The sequence below is a fragment of the Oryx dammah genome, unplaced genomic scaffold (assembly GCF_014754425.2).
Source record: "Oryx dammah isolate SB20612 unplaced genomic scaffold, SCBI_Odam_1.1 HiC_scaffold_21, whole genome shotgun sequence".
NCBI classification, from domain to species: Eukaryota; Metazoa; Chordata; class Mammalia; order Artiodactyla; family Bovidae; genus Oryx; species Oryx dammah.
The window spans coordinates 37,678,710-37,695,579 of NW_024070205.1; the positions used below are offsets into that span (position 1 = coordinate 37,678,710).

Sequence of the window (16,870 nt, forward strand, 5' to 3'; positions counted from 1 at the left end):
TTCGGGCAGGGACCAGAGGTGTCATTCAGTTTCTCTTATGAGCAGAGAGCAAGAAGCAAGGAAAATTGTTGAAGAAAGGGAGGGTGAAAGAGAGAATCATGGAGCCTGGTGGGGAGGGAGTGGGGGGTGGGCAGGCAGAAGAGGGTTCCGACCTTCTGTGAAGGATATAAAAAATCCAGCCGCCTCAGGGGACACCCAACTATCTAGCATATTGCTGTTAAAATGTCTGCAAAATTTAATACACTTGGCATGCCATCTAATCAGTCCTTGGAAACTCAGGCCCTCGCTCCGTCCTGTGATCAGACTGCAGCACAACTTCCACCTCTGGGATTCCCACCCCCAGCCTGTCCCCCCGTCTTACAGAAAGCCGATCCCCCCTCATCAACACAGCTGCTGCGACTTTTAGGACACATCTCATCCTGAAGTTCACCCAAGGTCCAGAATCCAGAAGGTTCCCTAAGAAGCAGGTTTCCACTCTCAGCAGGGAGAGCCAAGGGTGGGGTGTGAGCTCCAGGACTTGGGTACCCAGGCTTCTCCTTCTCAGCGGGAGAGACAAAGGGCGCCGGGCAGGCATGTACTGACAAGGTCCATGGTCCCAAGACAGGCAGGCAAAGGCTGCTCCTTGCAGGGGAGCCAGTGAGAGCCTGACACCTCTTTTTAAATAGCCGCCCAGCACACAGAGCTGAAATCTCACCAGGATGCAGACACACACCTGTGTACACGTGGACGCATGCCCAGCCATGTGCTCTATCAACCCACCCGTTCCTAGGAAAGTCTGTGAACCCCGCAAGATTCTGAGGCTACTCCAAGTCCCCAGCAGCTGGCTAGAAGTTCCCAGATTAGACCACGGATGGTTGCCTGACCTGCCACCCCAAGTACAGCCATCAGAGTGCTACAAGACCTGCATACTTCAGCAGTCACCACTCAGTTCACCTGGATCTTGTTGAGCTCATGAGTGACACTGTATGGGACTGATCTCCCTAAAGCTGCACACTCTGCCCAAAGAAAGAGACTGCTTGTCAAGTCCTCTTTGTCCATCAAAAAAAAAAAAAATTTTCACCTTTGATTGACCTAAACCTCAGGTAGTCTTCAATAGGCCTGGACCCTAAGAGGTTTGTTACTGTTGTCTTTTAGTTGCTAGGTCATATCTGACTCTTTGCGACTTCATGGACTCTAGCCAGACAGGCTCCTGTCCATGGGATTTCCCAGGCAAGAATACTGGAGTGGGTTGCCATTTCCTCCTCCAGGGGACCTGTCTGACCCAGAGATCAAACCCACATCTTCTGCACTGGCAGGTGGATTCTTTACTGCTGAGCCACCAGGGAAGCCCTATAAGAGGCTTAGGGAACCCTAGAAAGCTCAAGGCATGCTAAGGTACTGTGCATGCTTTCTCATAAGATGGGGGGTTGGTGGGACAGGCCAAGACTGGGGAGGACCCGAGCCTCTGTTAACAGGGCAAAACTGCAGTGGCCAGGGACACAGCACAGGCGCCTCCTACCTAACTTCCCTGCCCCTCACCACACAGGTGGGAAAAGAGGCAAACAGGTGAAGGAGATTCAAGGGGGTGCGGTCACACAGGGCCCCATGCTCAGAAGCGCACGGGGTTCAATGTCCTGCCTGCAGTTGCCATTATACAATCCTTAATAATTTTATTATTATGACTATTTTGGCTGTGCTGGGTCTTTGTTGCCGTGCGTGGGCTTTCCCTAGTTGCACTGAGTTGGGACTACTCCTCGCGGTGCTTGGGCTTCTCATTGTGGTGGCTTCCCTTGTTGTGGAGCACAAGCTCTAGGTGCATGGGCTTCGGTAGTTGCAGCATGCAGGCTCGGTAATTGCGGCTTGCAGGCTCTAGAGCACAGGCTCAGCAGTTTTGGCGCACAGGCTTAGTTGCTCCGTGGCATGTGGGATTTTCCCTGACTAGGGATCAAACCTGTGTCCCCTACATTGGCAGGTGGATTCCTACCCATTGCACCATCAGGGAAGTCCTCTTAATAAATTTACAATGAGGGGTCCTGCATTTTCATTTTGATCAAGGTTCCCCCCTCCCCAGTTATGAAGCTGGTCCTGGGTGTGGGCTTTAGAAGATCAGAGGACCTGGGATTCAAGCCCAAGGCTCTATTCCCCATAAGTTGAGTGACATCAGAAAAGCCACTAATTATCTCTGGCTGCAGGGAGCCTCATCTATAAAGTGGGGTGATCATACCACTCTCAGGGTGGCCAGGAGGACCAGGAGTAAAGTGGGGAGAGAGCTTGGGAAACACAATTACAGGTTCCTATTCAAATGCATGGTGTGCTGACCAGCGGGGGAAGTGAGGCCTGTCTGCATTGGTGGTGGCTTCTCCCACCCAGGAATGACCTACTCCATGTGGTAAGAGGTCTCCTTCCAGAGCAGTGTGGCAGGGAGGCCTCTGGCAGGCCTGACCTGGCTGGCCCCATTCACAGGTGAAGAAACTGGGACAGCTGATCTGCCTGTTGTTACAAAGCTGCCTCAGGCAGAGAGACGCGGAGGACATACTGTTCCCACTGTCCAGGCTTGGCCTTGGTCTTGGTCATGGGACACTTGAGATGGGGACAGTAAGAAGGAAGAGTAGGCAGCAGGATTTGGGAAAGAGGAAGGAAAGACCTTTTTACACTACATCACACACACACACACACACGCGCGCGCGCACGCGCGCGCACACACACACACATATACACATACAGACAGCAAAATTAAAGCTGAGAACTTGGCTAAAAGGAAAAATCCTACCCTTGTTCCATCGAAACTTATTTTAGGGCAGGAGGTAATTGCCAAGGACCCAAATAAAAAGCCAACCACAGGCTGTAAATGGCTCCAAGTCTTTAATTAGACCCCAGGAAAAAATAGTGGTGAAAAGAAAATGAAAGTAGGCGAAGGCTCCCTGAGGAAGGAACAGGCATGTGGTCCCCCCATCCCAAGTCCAGTGGCTTCGCATGAAGGCTACCCTTGCCTATGGTGGGCATCAGAGTGCCTTCTGAACAGGCAGGTGCTGCCCACTGTGGGGACAGGCACGGAGCCAAGGCAGCAGTGCATACCCTGGGCAAGGGCAGCCCTGGTCCTGGGTCCTTCTCCCAGGACTTCCCTACACCACAGCCCACAGAGGCTGGCCTGGGGTCGGAATGCCATGGGTCAAGCGGAAGGTGAGCTGTTTCTACAAGCCTAGAAATCGAGGGAGCATGGAAAGTAGAAAGCTTTGGGTCTGGGGTGGCCTCTGACTCACTCAAAGATCTGCCCATCTGGCCACAAGGCCCATCTCTTTGGCCACTGATCAATATTCCTGCTTAGCATGTCCCCATCCCTGGAGCTGTCTCCAACCCCTCTCCTCGGCCCATGTGGAACTGAGATCCTGCAAAGTAGGTTTTTCCCCTCAGGGACCCCCGTCACTGGGGCGCACTCAGAAATCCTCTGGGTGACAAGTGTCACGTGACAGAAAACCCCCAGCCACTGTTCCATCTCACCAAGACAAGGAAAGCTCACACAGGCCCTTCAGGGATCTGAAGGCTGCTCCATGATCCTCTCCCTAGTCCCTGTCCAGCCTCTGGCCTTGGGAAAACACAGGTGACCTGGGACTAAGGGTGGCACTGGGAAGAAAAGGATAAGCTGTGCTTGGCAAGGTGGGGGCCTGCAGACGGTGGACGTCCATACTCTCACACCACAGCACAACCCAGTGGGCTAATCAAATGCCACAGGTGGGGGAACTTGCCAGGTGCCAAGAAGCACATGCCAGGCATGATAGAGGCAGTGGCCTCCAGCGATGTTAAAACAATGATCAGGTCCTAACGACGTAAGGCGGGCATTGCCCCCACAGCAGGGGGCAGGGCTCGGGGGTGGAACACGGCCCAGCCCACGCAAAGGACGGAGTGGGAGCTGCCGTACTGGTCCCTTCTCACACTGTTCCTTCTCACGGTGGAAGGATGGTGAGGTGGGCTCACAAACAAAGCCCAGCGCACTACAAGTGGGCATGTCCCAGCAGGGGAGAGGGAAATCATGCCTGACTACAGCTGGCATCAGTGGCAGCAGGGGCAACCATGCTGAAGACCCCCATTCTGCTCCCCATAGCTGCCCAGAACCAGAGCTGTCCCACTCGATTCCCCTTCCAGAACAAGACTCTCCTCTGCTCCGCTCTTGCTAAGCCGAGCACAGGAGGACATGCTCCAGCACCCTCCAGCCCCCTTGCTCGAGTGGACTGGCCTCCCAGCCAGAGTGGCAGGCCGTGCCCTGCTGTCTACACCATATTCTTCACCTGTTTCCTTTCCTGTTTCTGAGACAGCACTTTAGCAACCACAGATGAAGAGCAGGTCTACTAGCCATAAGGGGGCAGATACCCCTCACACAGTGGGCTTCCCTGGTGGTTCAGTAGTTAAAGAATCTGCCTGTGATACAGGAGACACAGGTTCCATACCTAGTTGGGAAGACCCCTGGAGAAGGAAATGGCAACCCACTCCAGTATTCTTGCGTGAGAAATCCCATGGACAGAGGAGCCTGGCAGGCTATAGTTAATGGGGTCTCAAAAGAGTGGGACACGACTTAGAGACTAAACAACAACCCTTCATTCAGCATCTAAAGGTCCCAGGCCCTGTCATAGGCACTTGAGACATAGCATTCTTGCAAAGAAGGTAGTACTGTGCCCATTTTACAGAAGAGGAGGCTGAGGCTAAGTGTGGCAAAGTGATGGCTGTAAATGTACAGGATGGTGAGCAGGACTGCAGCTCAGGTCGGCCAGGTTCCGAAGTCTGTTTCTGTCCATCATACCTTTCTCCCAGCTAGTTCTCCCATCTGACCACAACATCTAAGCAGGACAGGCCTGGCTGACCTCTTCCTGCCTCTTACCTCCTGTACAGGTTGCTGGTTTAATGCCTGCAAAGTGTGATGAAGGTAACAAACATGACCCCATTCCCAGCCACCCACCATGCCCTGCTGTGATGGCCGAGGCCTGGATGGCCAGAGCAAGCTGGAAGGTCTTCCCGGGAGGAGAAGCAGGTGTGAATCCGAGGCAGTCCCCAGATCACCATGTCAATTAGAAGAGGCCTCCCTGCTGGCTCCCCTCCCACTTGCTTCCCTCCATGGGGGTGGGGTTGGTGGGGTGGGGGTGGTCAGGCTTCTATCCATAAGGATGAGAAGTGGAATTCCTCTTGGTTGAGGAGGCCTATGGTTACAGCTCCCCAACTTCCTCCCCAGCTTGGGAATGGGTTGAGAGCAGCAGCCCAGGCCCCTGGCAGAGGCAGCAGAAATCTTGCTAATTAATTAGCCTTCCATCTTCCTCAAGTGCTCACCAGACACAACCAGATGGTCCCCGTGATGCGCCCTCTACTGCCACCCTCCCTTGGAAGCACATCTTCCTCTCACGCCCCTCCTCCCCCCGCCCCCCCCCCCCCCCCCCCACATCTTTCCCTTGTAAACCCCGAGAGAATCCCTCCCTCTCCATCTCTGCCAGGCCTGGGCCCAGACAGCCCCCAAAGGGCAGGGAGGACAATGACAACCCTGGTTTAGGTTTGCAGGTCTGAGAGTTCTAGGTGGGGCCAAAGTTCAGGCAGGTTGCAGTTTCTCCTCCTGCCTCCAGACAGTTCAGTCAGGGAGCTTGGGTGGGTGGGGTGGGGGTGGGGGGACCCAGGGCTGAGTCTGCCCTTATTCCTTGGAAGATTTAAGAGATGGCCCTACATCCAAGAAACTCCAACATATAACCCCAAACAGGAGAATGGATACAAGTATATATATGGCTAAGTCCCTTCGCTGATCCCCTGAAACTATCACAACACTGTTAATTGGCTATACTCCAATACCTCTGTCCTGGAGAATCCCATGGACAGAGGAGCCTAGAGGACTAGAGTCTATGGGGTCACAAAGAGTCAGACACAACTGAAGCAACTTAGCACGCAATGCAAAATAAAAGTTAAAAAAAAAATACTAAAACCCCAAACAAACAAGGCCTGGCTGGTACCCCCTCCTCCCGCAGGAGGGCACCACATAGAAGCTACAGACAGAGGATGAGATGGCTGGATAGCATCATGGACTCAGTGGACATGAATTTGAGCAAACTCTGGGAGATAGTGAAGGACAGAAAAGCCTGGCATGTTGCAGTCCTTGAGGCAAAGGGGTGGACACGACTGAGCCACTAAACAACTACAACGACAAGCAGAAGCAGAAGCCTATTAGGACCTCTTCAGTACCATGGACACCCCATTGGCTCTCTGTTGGCACCTCCAGATCCTTGGAAGGGTGTGGCTTGCAAAGTGCACAGCTGTGCCTTCTAGGCAGCCAGCCTATACAGGGTTACTGGCCCATGCAGTTGTGCTGAATAACAGAGCTGTGTGGTCCCAAAGGCAAGGAGCATGGAGTCAAGCAATCATGGAGCCACAGCTGAGAAGCTCTAGAAGATCCAAGGCCTAGGAGCTCGGACGGACGGCCCTCTGCAACAGGTCCTGCTTTGGGGGAGACTGCACAATGACCAGAGCCTAGCATCACTTGGCAGCCGGAGCCCTGGTGCCAACAGCGGTGTGACATGGCCTCTAGCTGGTGACCCTGCTTCACTTTTCTGGACATCAGTTTTCCCACTTAAAAAATGAGCCTGAGCTGGATGATCCCTCGGGTGGCCGGGACCTGGTACCTGTGGCGTGACAGGGCAGAAGGCCTGCTCACAGTTGCGTTCAGGACCCGTTCACTGGGGTCATGACTGTTCTCATTTTCATAAGCATCACTCTTTTTGCTTCCACATATTCTAGGAACCTCCTTTCAGACAGAGTTACAAACTCATGGGGAAGATCTGAGCTTACAGCCCAGGAAAGCCACATTTCCTGAATTTTTTATGCCTAGAATCAAAACTAAGTGTAATACTGATTTTATCGGAAGCTAGGAGGGGTTTGGTTTGGTTTCCTTGAGCCTGAGTAACCCAGGGCTGGCCCACCCGGGATCTAAGAGGCACTGACCCCACAGCTACTGGGAGAACATAGACACGTGACGGGCTCCTCCAGGCCCATCTTAGCAGGGGATGGTCTTTGGGGTGAAAAATCTTTATCTGGGGCTGCAAGGGTTAACGCAGGGCTGGGAGAGGCCAGGCAACACGGAGCACTCCCTGTTTATTAATAAGCTATTTATCACCAGCTTTGCTTTTAATGCCATTTGGGCTTAATGTCGTTAATGAAATATAAATACCCACGCTAACGATGTCGGTCAGAGGCAGCACGGGCAGCAGACGGCTCGCGAAACAGGGCCAAACCGCTGGGCACGCTGGGGAAGAGGCTGAACGCTCGGGAAGCGGAAGAGGTTCCCCCCAGCTCGGCACCCCCAGCCCCTTTCTGCTCCTACTGCAAGACTCCCCAGCTGGCTGTGCCGGGAAAGGTTGGGAGGAGGGCTGTCCAGGGCCGGGGAAGGCTCAGGATGCTGTTAACTCCTGGAGGACAAGGCAGAGTGAGGGCTCCCACCTCGGGGGCTGTGCCCTGGCATCAGGCCCCGTGGCTGCGGGAGGCTGGACTACCACCAGCTGGCAGCAGGCCCCTCTCACCACCCTGAGTTCTCTGAGCCCAGGGAAGGGAGCCCCGGTGAGAGGGGTCATGAGAGGGAGCATTAGGACTCCATCATGCTTGCCAATAAAGACCACCCCTCCCCACTCCTGGAGTGACATTCCAGGTAGCCCAGCCCCTCTGGATGGCACCCCCTCCCTAAGAAGCTGGCCAGGGGCTACTTGGCCACCTCCAGGTAAGCTCAGAGAGATGGGTAGATGGATGGGTATTTCTGGTCAGTGCCCAGAGGCCGTGCAACTCGGAGGTGGCCCTGCAGGGCAGGCTGTTGTTCCTGACCTCGGGCCTGACCTGGGCTGGCCTCCTTCCCACACAGGGGCCATCCCTCTGGCCTCTGAGCAGATGCCCTTAGCAGATGACCACCTCACCCAGCAAACCCCAGAACACCAGGTCTCAGTCTCAGGTGAGGCCACAGACTGCTCCCAGAGGCAGCCTCACCTGGAAGAAGTGGCCCTGGGATTTGCTCCCCAGCCCAGGGACCCTGGTGCCTTTGGGAGAAATGTGGACTCCACTCGTCAAGGGCCACCTGGGCCCAAAGAGCGGCTGGAGACTCTGGCCAGTGGCTGCCCTTAGCTCCTTCCTCCTCTCCTGGTACCAAGGCACTGGAGTTCATTGTGCCACAGCTCCACTCTGCTTGCCAAGCTCCCAAGCAGCCCCCAAGGGTGCTGCCTCTTCCCGAGAGAGCTCCAGGGTGTTTCAGGGAGGGAGCTCTGAAGGCTCTGGCCCCCCACGCTCAGGGTTGCCCGGGGAAACGCAGGACAATCAGCAAGATTTGAATTTCAGATAAACAACAAATACTGTTTCAGTGTATGTCCCAAATATTGCATAGAACATACACACACTGAAGATTATTTGCTGTTTATCTGAAATTCCACTTTCACTGGGCATCCTGTATTTTTGTTTGCTAAACTGGGCAAGGCTATCATATGGTTGCAAACAGTCGGACTGAGCGTGCATACGTGCTTGCACCTCACCCCTCAGCAGGTAACACCCGGCTGGTGGGGAGGGTCTCTGGTGGGTGAGCAGGACTGGAGAAGGGGGGCATCGTGGGACAGGAGATCCCTGCCATCTCAGGACAGCTGTCTCCTTTCAAGGAGCTCTGGTCGTAACTGTCCCCCGCTCACCCTTTCCCCTCACTGGTTACTACTGCACTGCCCAACGCCATGGCTCCCTAGTAGGGGGTCCCTTCTCGCACCCCCCAAAGTCACCTCCATGTCCCCAAGGAGTACAGGGCTCATTTGCTGGGGCCTGGTGGAGCTCAGCTCAGCGGCTAATCCCCTGGGTGGCTCCTGTCAGATTATTAATTAGCTAAAGCGGATTGGTCCTGGAACGACATGCGCTTGGACTTCAGATAAAGCAGGCCAGGGAAGCCAGGCGGGGGGCGGCTTAAAGTGACAAGACCCTGTTTCTGAACTGCTCCCCAAGGTGGGGCTGGTCTGGCAGGCAGGGCCAGGGCAGGGTGATTGCTGACAGCCCCTCCGCCCACCCCCCCCCAACTCCTCTGTCCACTCAGGAGAGCATCTCGGAGCAGGTGTCTGTGGACGCACCTGTATCTGGGCGCAGACAGCCCATGAGAGGAGGAGCCAGCCAGAGTGGGTCTTGCTTTTAAAGAGCTTGTGCCTAAGCAGATCATGTCACTCAGAACTCTTCAAAAAGCTTCTTATTCTACTCGGGGCAAGAGCCTGAGTTCTCACAACAGCTTCAAGGCCTGCAGGAGCTGGAGGACCCCCGCTCAACTCCCTTGGCCACACAGGGCATCTCCCCAACTCCAGCCACACCATGCCTCCCTGCTGTCCTCCAACATGCCAGGGGAGCTCTTGCCTCTGGGAGGCTCACTCACTCATCTCCTTCTGTCCTTGTTGTTGTTTAGACACTAAGTCATGCCTGACTCTTTTGAGAGCCCATGGACTGTAGCCTGCCCGCTCCTCTGTCCATGGGATTTCCCAGGCAAAAATACTGGAGGGGGTTGCCATTTCCTCTTTCAGGGGATCTTCCCAACCCAGAAATTGAACCCAGGTCTCCCACACTGCAGGCAGATTCTTTACCACTGAGCCACCAGGGATGCTCCTTTCTGTTCTTACCCAAAAGTCAACTATCCCACTGATGCCTTCCCCAGACGCCACACCTAAAATGACAAACCGTCTGCCCACCTCCTCCTGACACACACACTCCCTATTCTATCCTGCAAACCTGCTTCACTTTTCTCCCAGACACACGTCGCCATCCAATATCTACTCTATTTCTTTATCGCATTTATCATTTGCCTCCCTCCACAAAGATGCAAATGCCACAAGCACAGGAATTCCTGCCTTGTTGGTTCACTGATGTACTTCCAGTCCAGTCTGTAGAGTCATCAAGCATCAGTAATGCTTGAGGAATGGATGAAAAAGAAACAGGAATGGCCAGAGGTTAAAGGTCAGGATCTGGACCGCCACCTCTTCTAGCTCTGAGTTCTATGTGGCTGAGTCCTGGCCAACCCTGGGGGGCTCCCCAGCCCCCCATCCCTCCTCCCCCACTCTTTTGGAGCTCGCCCTTCCCAGTTCTGCATCACACTAGGTGCTACTTGTACCACAGTCCTAGCATTTCCCCGTAGATACATTTCTAGGTTCAGGGTCTCCCAGGGATGTCCTGGGGTACCCATCTCCTTGCCACCCGACCCTCCGCTACCAGAAGGGATTGTTACTCTCTCTGCCCTGGAAACAGAACAGGGTGATGACAGCAAGGAGTGGGGACACCAGGACTCCCAGCTGCTGCCTGGGCCCAGCTCTGATGCCAGCAAACTCTTGGGCTTGGATTGTTTTGACTTGAGTCGGTGAAGCTGAAATATTGAGTCACAGCGGCCCTAAACTTCATTACCAGCTCTCAACACAGATTACTAAGGGAAAAAAGTTGCTTTTAATTGCTTTTTCCGATTAGCATTTCTGGAGAAGAAACTAGTGATTAATTACACCTTCCCTCCCTTCAACCACCCGTGCCGCAGAGGTCCCGACACTAGGCTACCATCTGAAGACTCAGGGTCAGAAAAGCCTCATGCTTCTGAAGGGCCAAGGAACCAAACCAGACTGGGTCATGAGCTGAAAGTGGAGACCATCCTGGGGGCTGATTTAACAGAACAAGCAGCTGACGGTGTGGGAAGGCCCGGGTGGGCCCATCCAAGGGTCTCCTACGGCTGCCCTATGCCTCAGCATGGTGTCCACTAGGCTGAAGGACTTCCACAAGGACTAGGACCATACCTGGGTGCATTCTAGAATCAGAGAGTCCCAGGAAGCTGGGAGAAGACGAAACTGGGGAACTGAAGATCTGCAAGAGAAGACGATGTGACTGCAGGCACCGGGACTCCCCTTGGGTGCAAAACCCACTGTTGCTTCTCCAGTGCCAGTGCGTTCTCCCCGTGGAGGCTCCAACGTGACAGGACAGAGGCAGGGTGGAAGTGTCCTCCTCTCATCCACAAGACAGCAACCTCCCAAACCATAGGCCACTCGCTGTCCCTTTTCGAGTGAGCAGATCACTCTGGGTAGGTCCTGGCAGTCAGGCCCTGCCGGGCCTGCCTGATCCCTCTCCCTTTGGGTCAGTGCCTGATGGAACCCAGGGGCTTCCAACCCTGCTAGGAGGGAGAACCGGAGAAGGAGGCGCAAGGTGGGGGTGTTGGCAACACCGAGCAGAATCCTAGAACAGATTAGAAGCCAGAACACTCAGTAACTCTTCTTAAACCATCTCCCCATCACATCTCTGCCCAGCTCCACGGTGTTGTGACCTCGGAGTCCACTCAGCCAGGCTGCCACCTGGGGATGGGGGGGGCAGGTGGAGGACATAGGCCCCCCACTCCTCTCAGCCAGCACCTCCCTCTCCTGATCCTGCCCCTCCACACTCCCACCCCAGCTGCAGGCTCTGGAGCGGCCAGCCCCACATCAGATCAAAGCCCTGGAGGACGGAGTTAGAACTGTCCAGTCCAGTTATGAGTGAAGGCCATGGATCTAGTGCAGGCCACGGAGGCAGAAAGCAGAAGAGCCTCCCACGCATGCAGACACACACGGCTGCCCACTCAGACGCACCCGCCCCCAGGGCTCAGCCCGGTGTTTTGATGTCAGCAGACACACCCGGGAAGACTGGCTGACACCCCCTTGGAGCCCGGAGGCACCAGCTGCACGCCTGGGACATCCCCATCACCCGCTGCAAGGCTGTGTAGCCAGCCCGCCCTTCTGCTCTCTCCTGTCACTCCCCCTGGAGGTCAGGCCTCCAGAGTGTTCCTGGAGGGCTGAGCCAGCCCATATGGCTGGGAATATGTTGCCAGCACGGGCGAGCGAGTCCTCACTGGGGCCCCCGCAGTTGGCTGTGACAGCGTCACACTCGCTCCAGCCAGGCCTCTGGCTGCTGTCTGGGCTACACAGCGACCACTTAGGGGGCTTGTAGATGGTTTGGCTATTACAGCATCACTGCTGGGACTGCCTGTCCTGTCCTGGCCCAAGCAGATGATTCCAGGCCCAGGAGGGCGGGGCCTCACGTCAAGGACCCTGGAAAAGCACAATGGTCTAGGTCAAGCCTAAGGAAGGATCTACGGCAATTCACACTGTGAACTGTGGAAAGCCTTTCCATGTGGAAAGACAGCTAGGATCTCTATCCATGAGCTGGGGCTGGAGACTAAACTGACCATTTCTGGAAATGAGGGAGTCTTAGACAAACCCATTTCTCAGCTCTCAAAGCTGATCAACTGAGGTTCTTTGTATCCAGGTGCAGAAATAACATTTAAAGCCACAGAGAGAGGACTTATACAAGCTTCTAGGCCCAACCTCAGACCCAGCGAAGAATCCATGGAGTAAAGGCACAAAACAAGCTTCCATGCAAAATCGTAAGGCCCCAAGGACAGTGAGCTGGGAAATTTCTGCTGAAATTGGCACCGGATGTAAGCAGGCCTCAGGCCTTCTCTCCACACGGTGATGACCCAGGGGTGCTAACGCACTCCACCAAGCTTTCTTAGCAACCAGCCCAGTGCCCAGAGTGGTGCTTCTCCCCTTGGCATTGTCAGGTGGGGACATGAGAGAGAGGAGATGTAGGGCTACACATCAGGGGCCTGGAATGCCAGAGTCAGCCTGGGATCTTGTCTCTTCTGTGCCTGATCAATCCACCAGCAAGGCCAGTTCACTCTCCCTATAAACACACAGGGCCTCTGCCCTCTTTTCTCCATTTTCCCTTTCTGTCTCAGTCACTTGCAACTGATGTCAAATGGAGGAAAGAAATAAGAACAACAATAAAATCTGTCTGTGGGATGTTCCCAGGGAAAAGAGAAAGGTTCTACTTGGTTCCTAAAATCACCAAAAGCCCCCTCCCAGAATGTCACCTGGTTGGCTGAATCAGCTTCTCACTCTAGTGGCTGCAGCAGCCTCGCCTCCTGGTTTCTGCCCTTGCCCCCTCAATCCATGCTTACCAAGGCAGCCCCAGCCTTCTCTTTTAAAACAAAATCAGATCACTTCACCTCCCTGCTTTAAACCCTCTAGCAACTCCCCGATCACCCAAACAATAAAGCCCCAACTTCCCCTGGCACAACACAACCCTATAAACCCTGGCCTAGCCCTGTCCACTCCCAGTACTGGGGTCTCTTTCTGTCCACCAAGCACCTTGAGCTCTCAGCCTCAGTTCCTCTAGACTATTTCTCTCCTGCTGAAAATATTCCACCCCTTTTAGGATGAGTTTCCACTTTTAATTCCTCCATCTCGGCTAACTGTCATCTCCTCAAAGGAAGCCCCTGGACTGCCCAGTCACTTCCTACCACCTCATCCTATTTCCATTCCGCACTGAAGATCTTCTTGTCATCCTTTTGGTGTGGGTTTATCTGTTGTCCGCTTACCCAACCACAACTCCACGAGAGCTGAACTGTCTTGTCACTTTATCCCTAATGATCAGAAGACACCAGGCCCTCCATAAGTGTTGAATAAACATAACCAGATCTTCTGTGGCCCAGCCAGAAGTGGGGAGAATCTGAGTCAGACAGGATCAGGTCTGCAGACCAGACCTGAGCACAGCCTTGCCCCAAGCCCACACTCTTGTGTGGTGAGGCGGGACACCTCTGAGACCTCAGGTCACTCAGACTACAGAGGACCCCAGGCTGTGGCCAAAGGGCCGGGTGAGTGAGGAGGGGCTTGGCCACGACATTCCTACTAGGAGCCCTCTGAGTTCCCAAGTTTCATTACCACGATATAGGAGTCCCTGAGGACTCACAGAGCCCATACCCTATGCCGGGTACAAATCCCAGCTGGTGTGGCCCCTGGGAGTCAACAGTGAGTGGAAACTTCAGAAAGGGAAAAACTAATGGGCATGTTTTGCCGAAGGAAAGATGAAAACAAAAAGCCTGCCACTGAGGACAGAACCACCAAACACTGCCCCCTGGAAAAGGGGCGCCACAGACACTCTGGCAACCTGCTCACATGCAGGGCACAGGCGGCTGGGGAGACCATCCAGAGGCTCGAGGGTGCCTGGGCTTGTCATCCCAAGACCCAAGATCATCAAGGAAGCAGAGCTGGACAAGAAAAGGCCAGGAGAGGAGCAGAGACGTACAGGAGTTGGTGCTGACCCAACTGGACAACGGCACAGCCACCAGTCTGTGCAGACCCATTGCCATCAGGGAAAAGCAGCTGCACATCCTCAATGTGGACGGACCAGTTCCTAGACACTGGGAAGACGAGTCTCAGCCACATGGTTACTCCACCACAGCAACCAAAGGCCATGCTTACAGCTGATCTGCAAATCTCTAGCCCTTATCCATGGCTTCCACTGGTTCCCAAGGTGGCATGACCCAAAATGACCAGGCCTGCAGCTCTGGGGACCACTCAAACCTCAAGGAGCACCAAGGCACCCATCTCTGCAAGTACCTCCTCCTTGCAAGTTCAAAGTCTAGAGTTGCAGCACTTGACCACTGGAGGGAGGGGCGGGACACACCTGCCCTTGGCACCCATGGTGCCTGCCATGCCTGACCCTACAACCAGAGCACAGGTGGGTGAGTCTGGGCTGCTGCCTCCAGTCTGGCACACACAGGAGGAGCAGCCCCCAGGCCTGCCTTCCCAGCCATGCTCCAGGGCCTCAGCCTCAGCCCCCCACCCTAAGATGCTGTCCATCAACTTTATCAACCTAAGCCCTCTGGGCTGGTCCCTTCGGATCATAAGAGAATACTGGCTAATGATCAGTATGTAGTAAGTTACCTGCTTTGTATCAACTCTCCCCTCTACGGGCATCCCAGGTGGTGTAGTGGTAAAGAACCCGCCCGCCAATGCAGAAGACGCAAGAGACACAGGTTCGATTCCTGGGTCAGGAAGAGCCCCTGGAGTAGGAAATGGCAACCCATTCCAGTATTATTGACTGGAAAATTCCATGGACAGAGGAGCCTGGCGGCCCATGGGGTTGCAGAGTCGGACATGACTGAGCACACGCACATACATCCACCTTATGATCTGCCATGTTTGACACCTACAGGCAAATATCTGACAGTACCAGCCCCATAGGCTACCCATCCCAGGTGTAAGTACCTGTCTTAAGCATGGGCTAACTTCTGAGCCGGGGTCAAAAGATACCTGTGTCCTCTTCTCTAAGGTGGGTCCTGCCTGGGCTGGAGGGCCACCAGGAGAGCCCCAACAAGTCACACCTGAGCTCAGCACAGAGCCAGAGCTGCTGGATACATAGATGGGTTAGACCTACCGTTCCCAGAGATGATGTTCAGAAATGACCCGTCAGGTGGCTCCAGGAGCCATGTTTGCCACAGGCCTCACCTGGAGTACCTGCACGCTGCCAGCACCACCCAATGTCATACAGTGGTGATGCTGGGAGGATTCTTCAAGGTCAGTGAGTCCCACCTCTTTATTTTACTCATGGGGAAACAGAGGTCCAGAGGGGAAAAAGCAGTGAGATGAAGTAGAGCCAGGGCCAAAATGCAGATTCCTAGGCCCTGGCTCTTTTCTCAGACCTGCATATTCTCAGTTTTGCTTAGGGGAGCTAAGCTACCACCGCTGAGAAAGGCTGATGCAGTCTCTCCCTCAAGAAGGAAACCCTGGCCTGGCCAATGACAGTCCCACCCACATTTCTCATGACATTTTGGGAATCTTGGGAGTGGTTACCTTTGCATCCCAAGAACCTGGGGTCTGAAGTCCATTCCCACACACACCACGGGAGCAGCAGGACTCCCTTCTATAGGAAGGGCCGACGCCGAGGCAGCAGGAAAGGCAGGTAAGATGGATGGTCTTCACCTTCACTCAGCGAGGTCTGTTTGCCTACCAAAAGGAGAAAGGAAAACAGATTTATTTGGCTATTGTTGGGACCTACAGAGCTACTCAGAGAGAAGGACAATAGAGGGTAAGGTTCAGACACCTTGCCTGGCAACTGGCCAACAAGGTAAGAGATTCTCAGGCCTTACCTAGCAATTGGCAGCTGGCATCACCGTGGTGCATGCCGTGCCTGACCCTATAACCAATGTACCCTTTGCATGATTATTAGCCAGCTGCTACAAGGTTGTCCCACCTAATCAAAGAATCAAATGGGTAGAAACGAAAATAGGCCAATCAGGTGCCACCCCAGGTAACAACAGAGTGACCACACCCTAGACTTGGCACCGGAGGTGAAAGGTCAGCCTGACAATGAATCAAGCTGACACTGGAAACCAGATCAGACACAGACAACCAAACCAACCCTTGGCCTCTCCAGCCTCCTGCGCCCTCCAGACTTCCCCTCGACCAGCTCCCAGCTGCTCCCCTGACCCCCACAGTGGCCTTATGGGAGTCTCTAAAAATGGAATAAGCAGGTGTCTCTACAGCTACTACGACGGTGAGTTTGGCTTCTTCTCTTTCTTTCCCCCTCCCCACGCTGGCTCTGTGCTCTTACATCTCATTAAAAAAAGAAAAGAGCGTACACACACATGCTCCCCCAAAGCGGGGCATATCATTTGTGATATAGGTGTTGGGCCAGAAAAAAGTGGCCAAAGAAACTTGGGAGGTTTGCCCTGCTACCGGCAACCTTTGTGTCAATTTAAGCAAATATTGTGGTGTTTCCATGGTGATTCCTGTTTTGAATATCCACTACACTCACTTTTTAAAGGGCTTTTCCTGTTTGCGTTTCAACTCCAAACCTGTAAATATTTTCAGCCTTTTTAGAAAAATTAGCCCATGTGCGTGCAAACACAGACACACCACTACCAACACCGACACACCTCCGGGGCCTGGAGTTCCAGGCTCACAGATGTGAAAGTGGGGTGCAGGAACCCCCAGGGGGCTGTCTCTCTGCTCTCACACCCACCCGACACACACAGGGCTGGCATCAGGGAGGGTGGAGCCTAAAAGGCTGGTCCTTCCCCTCCCCCTCT

The 16,870-nt window shown here is 54.2% G+C and overlaps 1 long non-coding RNA gene across 1 annotated transcript in view; it reads right to left on the reverse strand.

The window, feature by feature from the left end:
- Positions 1-16,870, reverse strand: part of LOC120880206 — a 60,801-nt gene that overhangs the window by 11,785 nt on the left and 32,146 nt on the right. The window contains exon 2 of the long non-coding RNA XR_005724977.1: positions 15,633-15,785. This is a non-coding gene — a long non-coding RNA (uncharacterized LOC120880206). The remainder of the gene's footprint in view (positions 1-15,632; positions 15,786-16,870) is intronic.